We start from the raw sequence: 16,934 nt of genomic DNA, 5'->3' as shown, positions 1-16,934 counted from the left end.
AGTGTGTTTGAAAAAATCCATAGTTTTGCACATTCGGGTGAGGCTTGGAAGCCAAATGTGTAGTCTTCTAGTCAGCCATCAAGATAGCACACTTTCTCTCTCTCTCTCTCTCTCTCTCTCTCTCTCACACACACACACACACACACACACACACACACACACACACACACACATGCATGCACGTACACACACACACACACACACACACACACACACACACACACACACACACACACACCCCACACACACAGATCATGTTACTTTTTATTGCATTGTGTATGTGCGTATATGGTTTATTAAGTTTCATTTTTATTTTGGTGTTATATAGTGCAATATTCCATTCAAATATATGACATGCAAATAAACATACGGTATACTCAGACAAATATCTTAATATTCCTTACTGTGGTTTTTACACAGTACTGTTGTAACGTACAGGCAGGGCTGGACGCAATAGCTGTTTATTTACAGAATTAAAGGGGCAAAAATGACTAAAACAACGTAACATCAAACAAAACCACAGACAACAAATACACACAGCTAGCAGTAAACACGAGCCCATAGAGCAGGGCTATGATGGGAACACAGACACAGATGTACATAAACAAGGAACTAAACTAAACACAGGTGAAATCAATAACACCAGGCGGGGACTGAAATGAGGGGACACGAACACAACAACGCAAACACCGAAACCAAAACAAAAACAAGGAAAACAAGGCATGAGGGGCGTTGCCGTGGGAACTGCAATGCCAAGGAGGGGGCGATTGTGACAACTGTCATGCCGCGCTAGTCTGAGGGACATACATACACACACACACACACACACACACACACACACATACTACACCTCTTCCCTGTTCCAAATCACCTGATTATCGCTTGCCTGTCCTGTCCTGTCTGTGTTTGCCTTTGTGTAATTCCCTTTACTTAAGCCCACAGGAACGCTTGCTACTGCATTCGAGACATGTACTGAGTATTACCTCTTCTCTATAACTGCATCATAACGCCCAGAGTATTACCTCTACTCTATCATAACTCCATCATAATGCCCAGAGTAATACTTCTACCTCTATCATAACTCCATCATAACACCCAGAGTATTACCTCTGTGGCAAAGAGGTAATACTAACCCCCAGAGTATTACCTCTGCTCTACTCCATCGTAACACCCAGAGTATTACCTCTCCTCTACTCCATCGTAACCCCCAGAGTATTATGTCTGCTCTACTCCATTGTAACACCCAGAGTATTACCTCTCCTCTACTCCATTGTAACACCCAGAGCATTACCTCTGCTCTACTCCATCGTAAAGCCCAGAGTATTACCTCTACTCTGCTCCATCGTAAAGCCCAGAGTATTACCTCTGCTCTACTCCATCGTAATGCCCAGAGTTTTACCGCCACTGTGCTTCTTTGTTTACTAATGGAGAATAAAGATGCTCAAATTGTACACACCACACCTATATACTTGTATTGTAATTGTACTTGTATGTACTTGTTTGTAAGAATACACTGAACTTTAAATATGGGGTTTTAATATGAAGATCTGTGTTAGCTATCCTGCTATTAGAAATAAAGTAAATAAATAGTGTGTATACTGCACAAAGGAAGGCTGTGGCTTAAACAGGCCAAAAACGAGACATCAAGGAATCTCCCTGAACTTGGTGCCTCGCTTGGAGAAAACACCCAGCTGCCATGCCAGGCAGCCTTGGAAGCAAAGGTAGACTCGTACATTAGAGAACCCGTGACTGGCAGACAGGAAGCTCATCGGTTTAAATAATGAGCATTCTGAATGGAAGGCAAATGAGAACTGCTCCCCCTTCTACTGCCTGCAAATGAGTCATGGGAGAAACAGGAGTCTGTGGAGCTCAGAGATGCTCTGCGTGTGTTAACGCCGCCCGCAGTTTTTCACCCGGGCTGCTCACCCGGGTCCACGTTTCACTCCCCTGCGTCCTTCTCACTTTCGTGATTTTGGGTCTTCGCGTGACCACACGCACTAAAGCTCGGCCTGAATCTTCACGTAATTCGTTTCAACGAAGATTAAATATCAGCTCCACACAGCAAAATCAACGCCGGTCTGGTGTTGTTTCAGAACGAAGACTAAGAATACATTCCAGATGTTTGAACATCACCTCCATTTAAGTGTATCTTTAACAGCAGTAGATTAAACATCTGCGTCTGTGCAGTCACAAGGTCTACATTTTATACATTTACATTTAATAATGTATTTAGCGTGCTCAGGAACTATGTGTATGGGTATCTCCTTTCTCAGTGAATGGGTGTCCCCTTTTACACTTCTAACAGGGTAATATAAGAAGCATTACCATACTAACAGAACCCTTTTATAGATGATCACATTTTAACATGCCCCCGATTGTAATTTGATGTCAGAAATTCAGTGGCATTTGCCAAGCATTCCAATATTATCCACTTTATAAAATGTGAAACCTTATTTGAATGAGAAATATGTGCTTGCAAGAGCACTCAAAAATGATATTGTCATTTCACTATAACAGTGTGTTATTACCCTTTGTTATTACACTATAACAGTGTGTTATTACCCTTTGTTATTACACTATAACAGTGTGTTATTACCCTTTGTTATTTATAACAGTGTGTTATTACCCTTTGTTATTTCACTATAACAGTGTGTTATTACCCTTTGTTATTACACTATAACAGTGTGTTATTACCCTTTGTTATTACACTATAACAGTGTGTTATTACCCTTTGTTATTACACTATTACCTTACATCATCACTGTGTTATTATGCTATTATTATCTTATGTTATCACCATGTTATTACATTGCATTAGTATATTGTCATTACCTTAGGTTATTAATGTTATTAACACTAAATTGGCTGAACACCTATCCAGGCAGAGCACACCATCTGCTGTGATCTACATCTCACATACGTAGGTTTCTAATAAGCCACTCAACATCTCCACCCAACATCTCCACCCAACCTCTCCACCCAACCTCTCCCAAGAGCTAAAGAAGCAATACATAAGCTTAACAAAAAAAACTAAACTTTGTTAAGCTTTGCACTTCAAACTACACAGCAAACCTGCACGGCAACTGAACAAAAAGCATTCTGTGTAATGGCATTAAACAGTCATATATATATATATATATTTAAAATACAACATCTGTACACAACAAAAGACCACTGTGATTATTTATTTGTTCATTTATTTATGTTTTTGCATGACCCCCTAGTTGCATACAACACATGATCACATAATATGAATGTAACCTTAACTACATGAATGCAGCCATTCAGATGTTGCACAAAAGAAGACTGAACAAGCAAGGTTTGGATCACACAATCCTCAGTGGATTTTCACCGCCTCGCTGAATGACTAAGCACTTCAATTCTGCATTTTAAAATAACCCAAACAAAAAAATTTTTTTTCTGTCTCCTTTTCCACTTTAGCCAGTGCATTAGCCCCACAGCATTATTGACACTGGCCTATCCATGCTCACATGAGAATATACATTTGATAAATACTTTATGTGATAGTATTTGTTGTATTCGAGAAATACTACTGTAATGAAAGGGTGAGGGAGAATGCCAAACCAAGGCTTTGCTTCACACAAACAAAGTTGATTGAAATAGCCAGGTAGTGCTTAACGAACATTAAAGCCCGGTAGTGCTTAACGAACATTCATTGATGAACGCAACAGGGACTTCACTGTAACAAAGACAAGCAACAAGCACAACATCGACACACATTAAATTAAATTCCTTAACATAAACAAGAACCAAGTGCAATGCATAACTATAACGAGATGAACAAACACACGCCCGGATGAACACACACTCATAGAACCACACCCAAGGGGAAAACATATATGGGAATAAACAGACACAAACGACGCATATACGCACAGCCAAAGGGAGGGGTCACCGTGACGACTACACAGTACTTTTATATGTTGCATCTGCCAGATGCTGTAAATGTAAATCTAAATTACAATGTGGTTATTCATGTAGGATCCAAGAAATATGTCCTTCATAATAACCTTGAGAAGTAATTTCCACTCAGACGTGGGCAACAATGTTTCTTAAGAGATGCAGTATCATCTATCATGTTTTTCCTGCGTCCCTGCATGTGAACCATACTAACGAAGGACCTTACCTTCTAGCTTACCTTCACAGCCTCAGATGTTGTCCACACCTTTACATTAAAGCACTGATTTTTGTTTTTTGGACAGAGAAAATAAAAAATGGAAAATGACACATTTTTCAGTATTAAGGTTCATTGTGTGCTTGCTGTGTTGTACTGTCTCATAATGTTAAGACAGTTTATATCAACACATGCTCCCGGACTTTCAGTATTGCAATATCACTGAAAACTAGGCCATACACCCACATAGCACAAAACAATTTTGGCAAACCGCCACCTATCCTATCTCTGTAAGTACTGATAAAAACCCAAGCCAAGACACATAGGTACATACAAGCAGGTAGACACATTGCTAGTTATCATTATTTCTATTGAAATAAGAAATAACTATTTCTTTTGAAATTCTATTGAAACAAGTTGCACAGACAGACAGACAGACAGATAGATAGATAGATAGATAGATAGATAGATAGATAGATAGATAGATAGATAGATAGATTTGATTAGTTCATCTCAAGTGAGTGAAAATGATAAATAAATCAGTTGAAAGCTGATGTTTTCATCAGTGTCAAAAATGACTGATTCAGGCATGAAAATGGGTCAGGGGTTAAAAAGGTGAGAAGAGGGGGGGGGTTGACGTGATCATGGGGATACGGCGATGGGGGGGGGGATGCGTGGGGGTGGGGGTGGGGGTGGCTGCTGGTGTACGGGGGTACAGCGACAGGTGATGCCAAGTATAGTAAAATCCATTAAAAAAAAAACTTTTTTGACTGTCTTGTCAATGGATTCAATGTATGGAGCCAGATCTGTAAACGCGAGAAGCCGCTTTCGCCATTCCGGATGGCTCAGTCAAAACCATTACGTCTTAATGAACCAATAAATACATCAGCAGCGAAAATGAGTGTAAAAATACCAGGGTTCACGTGTTTTTACTTAGTCACAAAAGGCTTCTAACATGGGCTAAAGCACAGGGTAGGCTATCAAATGACAAGAGTTTACAACTTCATCTTCAACAATTTCAGCCCTAGCGCGAATGTTCTTCTCACACGTTCCTGGATTCACCAGTTACAACTACCGACACACTAGAAAAAATCTTGTTTCTTATTTTATGTCACCGTTAACTACACGGGGTTGACGCGAACTTAATAGGCGCATCTATCTACCTATTTATCACAAGATCTTGTGGCTAGCTCTGACAGTGTTCAACGCTGTAGCGAACGGCAGTAACTCTGTTTTACCGCAAAATATGAAAACGATTGAAACCATTAATCGCTTAATTAATTGTAGGCAGCCATTGTGTATATGGGCCTGGGTCTTCCCGTGTCTTCACCCACCTACGTCTCTTCTGGACCACTGTTCACAATCTCAACATTTAATTAGCGATCTGTAATGTCTGTCTTCTCTTTTAATTGTCAATTTCCAAAATGGCAGCAAAGTGCGGCAATGGAGGAGGTCAAGAAATTAAGCACGTTTGCTCGGGCGAGTGAACTGATTGGAGAACTGAACCCAGGGCGAGTGAACTGATTGGTGAACTGAACCCAGTGTGGGTGAATTGATTGGTGAACTGAACCCAGGGGGAGTGAACTGATTGGTGAACTGAACCCAGGGTGAGTAAACTGATTGGTGACATAAAGATGACCTGGGCTTCGCATTCAATGAGCTCCACTGCTCATGTGCCATTGTTGTACGTTCAGACTGTGTTAATGAATTTGTTCCTAAAGGCCCCTCAACCTACCCTAAGCCCCACACCCCCCAGCCCCCGCATGGCGTTTCCTCATTCTCAACTCACTCACTTCACCACTCATCATACCATACTGTGTCTCTCACCTTCAGTTATGCTGCCTCCTAAAACCACATGGCCCCCTCCCTCATCAACGCAATCCCCCAACAAAAAACAACTATATGCCTTTCATATATTTCCCCCGTACCTTGACAAACCAGTGCAGATAGACCGAATGTTAAACTATCACAGCACAAACACAACTCTTCTGGGGTTCATTAAGACCAGCAATTTCTCAAAGGCTCTAGGACCTGAAGGAAAACCAGGTTGCAATCAATCCTGGGAATACAATGCTGAGAGAACTGTTGTTGTTGTTGTTCTAAGATGCACCTACCGCCTACAGTAATAAAATGTCACAGCAGCATGATTTCCGTGCAGTCACGTGCAGTCACGCGCAGTCACGTGCAGTCACGTGCAGTCACGCGTGTTGTCTGGGTTTTCAGAATTTGGTGGCAGGACTACCAGGATTCACAAGTCAGTCTGACTACAGCGAGGTTAAATGAATCCACTGGCCTAGTTGATCAGCACTGGTCGAGCACACTTATCTGAACATGAGCTGCCCAGTGACCGTCCAAGGTGTGTCGGCTCTGTGGGAGATAAGAGGAAGCTTTACTCATTTATCTGACAACAACAATACTCAGTTGCTGGGTGGTCAGTTCACAGCTAGCAAGACAGAATGGATAATGAACAACACCAAGCCACCAGAGACCATAAATTTAGCATCACTCCTCAACACCTTTAATAACTGCACATAAATTACATGTAGAGTTTGTTTGGTACACGGTGAAAGCCACTTAGTCAGTGATTATGTGAGCGCTGTGGTGCTTTTATGTCTAGCTATAAATCAGAAGGGTGAGAGTTCATTCACAGATTAACTGCACTCCAAGTAGCAGCATATCGCAGCTTTAAACCTGCAAGACGGGGATGGGTGAACATTCAGGAATAGGTGGACATCCAGGACTGGGTGGACATCCTAGACTGGGTGGACATCCAGGAATAGGTAGACATCCAGGACTGGGTGGACATTCAGGACTAGGTGGACATTCAGGACTGGGTGGACATCCAGGACTGGGTGGACATCCAGGACTGGGTGGACATTCAGGACTAGGTGGACATCCAGGAATAGGTGGAAATCCTGGAATAGGTGGACATGCAGGACTGGGTGGACATGCAGAACTCACTGAACACCTTCCAACCACATGTCTTTTATCTCTGACCATTTTAGCTTGATTTTAGTTCTAATGGTTCTAATGACAGTTATAGTGATCAGGTATAAGACTCAGTATAGTCTATTTTGTTTGTATTTGTTACAGTTCACAAAAACATTTCTTAGTAGTACGAGTTTTCATTTGAATTTATTTGAAAATTAGTAAACTCAAATCATAGTTAGTCTAAATGCAAACATTTAACATTTAAATTTCATCCATATATTGGCCTTGCTTTCTGAATAGCTTGAATTATTTAATATACTATTCATAAACTTTTATATACGTTTATATATAGTTGTACTATATATATATATATATATATATATATATATATATATATATATATATATATATATATATATATATATATATATATAGTTATTTTTCACTTTTTAGCATAATTTGTTTACTAAGAAACAAAATCACAAGATGGCTTAAAACAGGAGCCATACGTGTTTAAATGACTCACTTTACCTTACATTTTACTAACCTAGCACGGCATGTAAAATGTTAGTCAAAGAAAATGACAGATTAAATGATTCAGCACAGACTGCAGACGTTTGTTCATGACTGGTCACCATTACATTTACATTACGTTTGACAGGGCGATAAAACATCACTTGGCTGAAACGTCGCTTTTGCCCTGAAACTCGCGTTCAATCACTGCTTAGCCCTCAAACTTCATTTGACTGGTCAAAGCAAATTGTTAACAACAAAGTGTTTAAATGGTATATGGACTGTCCATACTCAAACCTAATATGGCCATTTAGCTGCAAGTGCAAATCAATGCGTTCTGCTTCTGTTCCCGCGCATTTATATAGGTTGGCAGGTTTAGCCAATGACCTTATTTCTCCTCGATGAACACTGAGAACTTTAGTCTTAACCATTTTGTTAGGTTGGTAGCAAAATTGCTAATGTTTAGATAATGGGTTTTTGCAAAACCCAACACTAATAATAAGATATACACCCAAAATTACACAATAACCATTTAATAATGAAAATGACGCTTTGTGTGGTGATATGTTGTGGTATGTGTTCGAGAATTCACACAATATCGGGCTGAAGGTAAAATATATGTTGACTTAAACCGACCATAATACTGTACATGATAGTGATGTGTCGTTCGCGAACGATCCGGCTCTAAGAGCCGGCTCTTTGTAGTGAACGATTGGAACCGGCTCCCCAATGGGAGCCGTTTTAGGATCCTATTTGGGAGCCGCTTTTTCCTTCAGTATTGCGCTTGTGCTCTGCAAGTGCCACAGTTTTTTTCCCAACATCGTTTTTATTTGTCCTTCGGTGCCTCGCTAGCTCTCCCTCTCCTTGCGCGTATTGCTCTGTTTCTGCCAGTGGTAGAGAGCGGAGAGTTTATTTCCTCAGTCAGTCCTTGGCGCCGAAAATGACGCAATCGCGGTGGCTCCGCCCCTGCGTGAGGACCCCCGTGAGAAGCGAGGTAGTGCACCTTCAGCGCAATGAACAAAGTTATGTATGCCGGGTTCATACACCTTTACAAGGTGGAATTCAAGCACTTGTACGTCACTTTCAAGGTCCATTTTCAATATTTCCCAGCACCTTAAACTTAAGTTAAATATTTATACATATACTCAAAATTATTCGAAATTATTCGCTTTTTTATCACATCGATTCAGTCAGACAGCTATTTGTTGTGAAACAAAATACAGTTACATTTTCAAGCAGTTACATTTTCAAGCATTTTCAAGTACTTGTAGTGCCTACTTTAGCACTTTTCAAACCTGGAACACAATGCAACATCAGGTAAATTCCTTCCCCTGTTTTTGAGGGGTGTTTCTTTATACTACCACATATCATTTCGGACAACACTGCAAAGAATGTCTCCACTGCCCGCATGTCATGCGTGTGCTCCACACATCTGACCAATCACACGCAGCTTTCAGTTAATAACGTGGTGGGAAAACACTGAAAAACATGTTATCTCCACTTTTTTTGTGGAAACAGGCAGACAATTGGCCAAGCTGTATTGCGTTCTTTTTGGTGCTATTTTGTGATAATTAAATAATTGGTTATAATAAAAGTTTTATTTATAAAGCATTGTTATGCCGCATTTTTACTCATCACAAGTGCTTAACAATGTCAATAATGAAACAAAATGTTATAAAATTAGGTTTAAGCTATTAATTAATTAATAATGTAAAATATATATCTGGGGAGCCGTTTGGGAGCCGAAAGAGCCGGCTCTCCACAGTAAGAAGAGCCGTTAGAGCCGCATCTCAAAATAGAGCCGAAAATCCCATCACTAGTACATGAGGAGTCGATGCTTCTTATAAAGTTATGATAGAGTAAGACCGCCATCTACAGGCTCGTATTAGAACAGCAACTAGAAAAGAGGACATTTATTTTTGCTTAGGTCATTTTAAAGATGCCTTGAATTGTGGAATGCATTGTTTTGTTACACACTAAATTCAGGTTTTAAATCTACATACTATTCCAAATTATGATAAAACGAAAAAAAAAATCAGGACGGAAAATTTCTGTAAAACAAAACAATACCAAAATAAAATGAAAACAAACAATTATAGCTTTGATTCTCAGCAGGGGCGTAACAGCAAATTCTGGGCCCTGTACACTGTCAATGTCAATGGGCCCCTATCTCCCTACTCCCCCCCCCCCCCCCCCCCCCCTCTCCCTACTCGGGCCCTGGGTAGTCAGGTCCACTTTTCCCCCTATTACCACGCCCATGATTCTCATATTCAAGTCCCTATCTGGGTGGAGTCTCCATGTTCTCCATGTGTTTGCATGGGTTTCTTCCTACAGTTCAAAAACATGGAGTTTAGGTTAATTGGCTATCCCTCTAAAGTGTTGTGTGGGTCTGCATTCTCAGTGGTCCCTAATAAAGTTGTCCTTGTGTGAGTGTGTATACCCAGCGGTGGATGGTGCTCTGTTCTGTGTGTTATCCTCTCCCCCCTCCCTGCACCCGATTCAGCCCCCCAGGGGGCGGAGTCATCCAGCTGAAAGTACGCTGTGTGTGATTGGCTGCCGCTTCCCACCGGCGCGTGACTGGGTGCAAAACCTGCGTCTGCTAATTGTGAAGCGACCTTGGGTTCCTTGAAAGGCGCTATACAACTATAACTTCATTCATTCATTCCCAGCAGCTCTTTTGAATCTCTTTTGGATTTGCTGGGCCTTTGTCTGAAAGAAGCTTCCTCGACAGATTTTCAACTGTGCATGGCCTCTGACCGGGCCCTTCAAGGACATGTACACCGCGTGTATACAGTGTCCTTGGCTATGTGTTTCGGTTCGCCATGCCAAATGGGCAAATCTTCACTCCACTTTGAGGTAGTGAGCAGATTGGAGCAGACTGTCTTGTTTTGTTTGTTTTGTCCTTAGCTGATGAGGCGTTGGGACCTGACTGTCTTCACACGTAGCCCCAGGCGCTCAGAGTGGAGAGTTCACTGTCAGTCCTGTCTTGCCTTTTTCTTAGTAGTGGCTTCTGTCTAGCTTCCCTACATGATATGATGGAGTACTGCAAAAATGCTTGAATTCCTGCTGCTGTATGTTGTCTAATCTCTGAACAGGGCAGCATGGTGGCTTGGTGGTTAGCACGTTTGCCTCTCAGCACTGGGGTCTTGGGTTCAAGTCCCTATCTGAGTGGAGTTTCCATGTTCTCCCCGTTTCTGCGTGGGTTTCCTCCGGGATCTCCGGTTTCCTCCCACAGTCCAAAAACATGGAGGTTAGGTAAATTGGCAGTCCCAGTCAAATTCTCCCTGAGTCTGTGTCTCTCCCTGAATGTGTGTATGTCTCTCTCTGTTCAATAAAAACAAGTTGTTGTCTGAGTGTGTGTGCATGAATGTGTGTGTGCTTGTATGTCCAGTGGTGGATGGTGCTCCGTCACTAGGGTCTGTCCTCTCTCCCTTTCCTGCACCCCATTCAGTCCCCCAGGGGGCTGTGGATCCCGGTAGAGAGTACGCTGTGCGCAATTGGCTGCCGCTTCTCGCCGGTGTGTGTTTGGTTGTCTGTAACGTAGCTGTGTTAACAATTGTAAAGCGCCTTGGGTATCTAGATAAGGCGCTTTATAAATTGATTGATTCATTCATTCATTCAACAGAAGGAAAGAGTTTGTTCCTAAAATCATGGTACTGTAACCAGTGTGACCCCGTGTCCTGTATTAGGATTCAGTCAGCTAAAGTCGCTCCTACATCACTTCCTCCAACAAACAGGCTCATGCTGAAGTAGGACAGAATTTAATGTAAGGAGGTTGGGAACTGAAACACCAGAAATACAGAAAGGTACTCAGCACACAAATCACAATATGCCCACTTAATCAAAAACCTGTCCCTCTGTGTACCAGGCACATTAAGTGGTTAATCTCTACTTAGCCGCCATGCTATATAAACTTGAATTAGATTCACTATATTAAATATCTCAAAATTACTACAACAATTACATGTATAATAGACTCACTCGTATAGCCACTCAGAGGGGTAGAAAGGGGTAGAGACACACTATGCCTTGCTCACTTCATGGGAGAACCATATTTTCTATACATTTAATTTCTGTACATATATTTTCTTCCTTTCACTAATTAACTCGACACAGCGAACTACACAAACCTGCACCCTCAGTAGGCCTGACGAAACAATATACATTTAGGAATAGTTGTTGGGCTGAAAAAGGACAAAAAGTGTAGAAAAATTGAAGGGCTTTGAATAAATATTAGATTAATACCTTCATGCTTAAATAAATGCAATACTCTTAATGCCTTAATTACACTTACACTACCGTTCAAAAGTTTGGGGTCACTTAGAAATGTTCTTATTTTTGAAAGAAAAGCAGTTTTTTTTTCAATTTAGCTAACATTAAATGCATCAAAAATACACTCTATACATTATTAATGTGGTAAATGACCAGTGATGCCGGTAACGCGTTACTTAGTAACGCGTTACTGTAGTCGGACTACTTTTTTCAGTAACGAGTAGTCTAACGCAACTACTATTTAAAAACTAGTAGTCAGATTAAAGTTACTTATCTAAAACATCGTGCGTTACTATTTCTGCATTTCGGGGGAACGTAGGTTATTCATTCTTATTTTTTGGCTACACGTTTCTTGCGCGGTTATGTCATTTCTGCGGCGCCAAAGTCAGATGGAAGGAGAGGTTCGCCTTTAGCAGCTGGAAATACAGGCATTATTTTGATTTTATTTCGGTTAAGGATGACAACATTAAGGTGCGTTGTACACTCTGTGCTGGCGACAGAGTGCTGTCTACTTTCAAAAACACAACGTCAAACCTGAAAAAAACCGGGGGGTGGCGGCGAACGTAAATTGTTACCGGGCGGGGTGTAAAATGGACTAAATTCAGTATTATATCACGATCTATCGATCGCCGGTGGTTGGCGCCAGATCGAACTAGTAACTCATTGAATCATAGATGTGGATCAGAGGTAAATAAACTAGATTTTTTTTCGGCGTGAGATATCGAAAGTGTGGCGTGTGAGCGTGTGAAGACAGTCAAATGCGTGTGTCTCACGCTCAATGCGTGAGAATTGGCAACCCTGTAAGTGGGCGGAGTTGAACAGAAAGACTGTCTTATTTATTTATTTATTTTAAAAACAACAAAGCCTATTTCAAGAAAAAGTTTACAAATGCCAGTGTCATTTTTGATGTTCCGGTTAAAATACATGTCAATAAAGTGAGTATTGGCAGAACTGGTAGTCATTTTCCTGTTATAGGGGCGGGGGATCAGCCTCTGCTGAAAGTAACTAAAAGTAATCTAACTTAGTTACTTTTAAAAGCAAGTAGTCAGTAACTTAACTGAGCTACTTTTTAAAGAAGTAGTCAGTAGTCAGTAGTCGGATTACTGTTTCAAAGTAACTATGGCAACACTGTAAATGACTATTCTAACTGTAAACGTCTGGTTTTTAATGCAATATCTACATAGATGTATGGAGACCCATTTCCAACAACCATCACTCCAGTGTTCTAATGGTACATTGTAGGTGTATCTCAATTCAGGGGCTGCAGCCCACGAAGTGCGCATTTGTAGGCCGGTTACGTCACTGCGCCGCGACGAGGCTGTCCCAATTCGTGGACTCCTTCTTATGCGGCCGACGAATGTAGCCTTCAAAACCCCGAAAACGAAGGATGCATCTGAGTATCCTTCGCGTCCCACCATATCCCAGGATTCTATGATCAATAAACAGGCGGAGTCTAGTGTTCGGGCCGAAGAATTAGTTTTTAAATGTCGGTATTTTTAAAATATGGACATTTATACTGCAATGAGATGCAAAATAACATGCCAGTTATTAATGATATTGCAGGTAAACCTGTGTTTTGAGTATTTACTAAAGAGTAACGTTTATAAAAATACATTGAATTTTGTTATGAAGTTATACTTCCCGCCAAACATGTGAATACATGTTCAACACATTTTCTTTTAGGCATTTGTGGGTGATGTGATATTTGTCGGACAGCGCGCTAACACGTATGTAACATATGTAACGGGGCAGAGCGTGGTCATGCAAACATACGTCTTGCGAAGACTAGACTGTCTCATTTAACAGCCGTGAGATGCAGCCTACCCGGCCTTCGAAGTGTGTGGCCACCGTGGGCTGCGGTCTACGTAGGCTGCAGCCCCTGAATTGAGATGCAGCCTGTGTTTGCTAACTCTGTAAGGAGGCTATTGGATATTTAGAAAACCTTTGAAAACCCTTGTGCAAGTAGGTTAGCACAGCTGAAAACAGTTTTGCTGATTAGAGAAGCTATACAACTGACCTTCCTTTAAGCTAGTTGAGAATCTGGAGCATTACAATTGTTGGTTCGATTAAACTCACAAAATGGCCAGAAAAAGACAACTTTCAATTGAAACTCGACAGTCTATTCTTGTTCTGAGAAATTAAGGCTATTCCATGCGAGACATTGCCAAGAAACTGAAGATTTCCTACAATGGTGTGTACTACTCCCTTCAGAGGAGAGCACAGACAGGCTCTAACCAGAGTAGAAGGAGAAGTGGAAGGCCCCGCTGCACAACTGAGCAAGAAGACAAGTACATTAGAGTCTCAGGTTTGAGAAATCGACGCCTCACAGGTCCTCAACTAGCAGCTTCATTAAATAGTACCCGCAAAACGCCAGTGTCAACGTCTACAGTGAAGAGGCGACTCCGGGATGCTGGCCTTCAGGGCAGAGTGGCAAAGAAAAAGCCATATCTGGCTAATAAAAGAAAAAGATAAATATGGGCAAAAGAACACAGACATTGGACAGAGGAAGATTGGAAAAAAGTGTTATGGACAGATGAATCAAAGTTTGAGGTGTTTGGATCACACAGACGAACATTTGTGAGACGCAGAACAACTGAAAAGATGCTGGATGAGTGCCTGACACCATCTGTCAAACATGGTGGAGGTAATGTGATGGTCTGGGGTTGCTTTGGTGCTGGTAAAGTGGGAGATTTGTACAAGGAGAATAATTATTGTGAGAATAATCTGTGGTCATATTTTTTTGTCTCCTCCCAATGTTATCTCTATGTTTTCTTATTCTGCGTAAAGGTGGCGCCCATCGAGGCGACGCTGCTCTGGGTTTTGGTGCTTTAACACTGGGCCCTGTGTAACGTATTGAACAGGCAGAGAGGGATCCAAATGCGGAAGAACACCGCTTTTATTGAAATGAGACGCTGGTACAAACACAGGCAGGTGAATCACGAGCACTATGACTAGTAACAACTGCGTTGTCTTGGCGTGGTCAGGACGGTCCAGGGTCATACCGGGGAAGCCGAAGTCAGCAGGTACAGAGGGACTAGGCAGGAGACAAGGTCGGGGACGTAAGCGAGGGTCGGAACACAGGAAAGCAGACAGGTAATAGAACGGCTTGGTACGCGGCATGAGTCGGCAATACTTCGCGACTAGGAAGTAGAATGTGGGCGTTTAAGTAGAGATACAGGGGGTGTGGTGATGAGCGTCAGGTGAGGCTGGTTAGGTGGAGATCAGGTGGCATTCCTTACACCCTGGGCGAAGACGCATCTCGCCCTGTACTTGTAGTACTTGTACAATGTGTGAAGAATAAACCTCTTTGAATCTTTGAATCAAGGTAAAAGGGATTTTGAATAAGGAAGGCCTTATCACTCCATTTTGCAACACCATGCCATACCCTGTGGACAGCGCTTGATTGGAGCCAATTTCATCCTGCAACAGGACAATGACCCAAAGCACAACTCCAAATTATGCACAAACTATTTAGAGAAGAAGCAGGCAGCTGGTGTTTTATCAGTAATGGAGTGGCCAGCGCATTCACCAGATCTCAACCCCATTGAGCTGTTGTGGGAGCAGCTTGACCGTATGGTACGAAAAAAGTGCCCATCAACCCAATCAAACTTGTGGGAGCGGCTTCTGGAAGCATGGGGTGAAATTTCTCCAGATTACCTCAGCAAATTAACAGCTAGAATGCCAAAGGTCTGCAATGCTGTAATTGCTGCTAAGGGAGCATTCTTTGACAAAAGCAAAGTTTAAAGTAGAAAATTATTTCAAATAAAAAAAAAACATTATTTCTACCTTGTCAAAGTCTGGACTATATTTCTATTCATTTTGCAACTTATTTGATAAATAAAAGTATGAGATTTCAGGGAAAACACAAAATGGTCTAGGTGACCCCAAACTTTTGAACGGTAATGTACCTCAGAAACAAACATGAGTATGGAGTTTTTTAGGGCGTACTCACACTAGGCTCTGTGATCCGGGCCCGGTTGCCTGCTGAAGCACGGTTCGTTTGGCTAGTGTGAGCGCTCCAACCGTGCCCGGGCCCGGATCAGTTAACCGTGCTCGGGCCCGCTTGAAGAGGTGGGCCAGGGCACGATTCATGTGGACTCGGGCACGGTTCGCTTCTAGTGTGAGCGCTATCCGTGCCCGGGCCCGCTTGGTGCCTCGTCTGATTGGTTCATTTCGCTGGAACTCAAACATGACGTCAGTGATGCGATGCTCACGTTAAACAGTCATAGCGGCAAAGCGATTAGCAGACAATCGTTGTGTTAAATTATCGATAAATCTGTGTTTTCACCGTGTTTCTGCACTCCCAAAACGACCCCAAAAATACAATAAAAAGAGAATCGTGAACTCCATAGTGTTGTGCGAGCGCGCTTTTTTTCCAAATAAAGTCACGTTGTGATGACGTAAGCGTGCTCGGGTGCGGTTGATGAAGCCAGTGTGAGTGCAGGCCGGAGGGGGAGTGGGGAGGGGGGATAACCGGGCCCCAGCACGGAACGAGCAAACCGTGCCTAGTGTCAGTACGCCCTTAAAAGGAAATTAAAAACCTTCTTATTAAAAAAAAAACCTATCAGGACTTTAAATGCATGTTTACTGATAGTGTTTAAATTCTGTTTTATTACTTGTTTTTTATTGTTCTAATTTTACTATTTAATTATTTTATTATTTATATCTGAAATTTTAATTGTATACTGTAGCACGTTGAGATTTCAGTGAAAAATAAAGTGCGTTATAAATAAAATGTGTTATTATTATTATTTCCTCTATAAGTAGATTGCTTTCTGTGGTCTACTGGGTCATTTTGTGACCCTACAGCAGTTGATTATCTGCTATTATACCTAGTTGATGGTAGGACTCAAGGCAGTTGCACTGTACTTGCGTGAATGCAGCGTCTCTGTAAAACTGATTCTAGGTTTGTTGAGAGAAGCTTTGTTGTTTAATCCACAGTTAAATGGACTTAACGTCCAACCCTGAAACATCCACCTGCAGCAGGCAACTCAGAGTGTCCTCCGAGTGTCCTCCGAGTGTTAGAGGGTGGGGGGGGGGGGGGGTAGTGCTATCCTCCACACAGTACTGGACCATGTGCTCC

Source organism: Brachyhypopomus gauderio, chromosome 2 (genome assembly GCF_052324685.1).
Source record: "Brachyhypopomus gauderio isolate BG-103 chromosome 2, BGAUD_0.2, whole genome shotgun sequence".
Classification (NCBI taxonomy): Eukaryota; Metazoa; Chordata; class Actinopteri; order Gymnotiformes; family Hypopomidae; genus Brachyhypopomus; species Brachyhypopomus gauderio.
Note: the sequence above shows the minus strand (reverse complement) of the source record.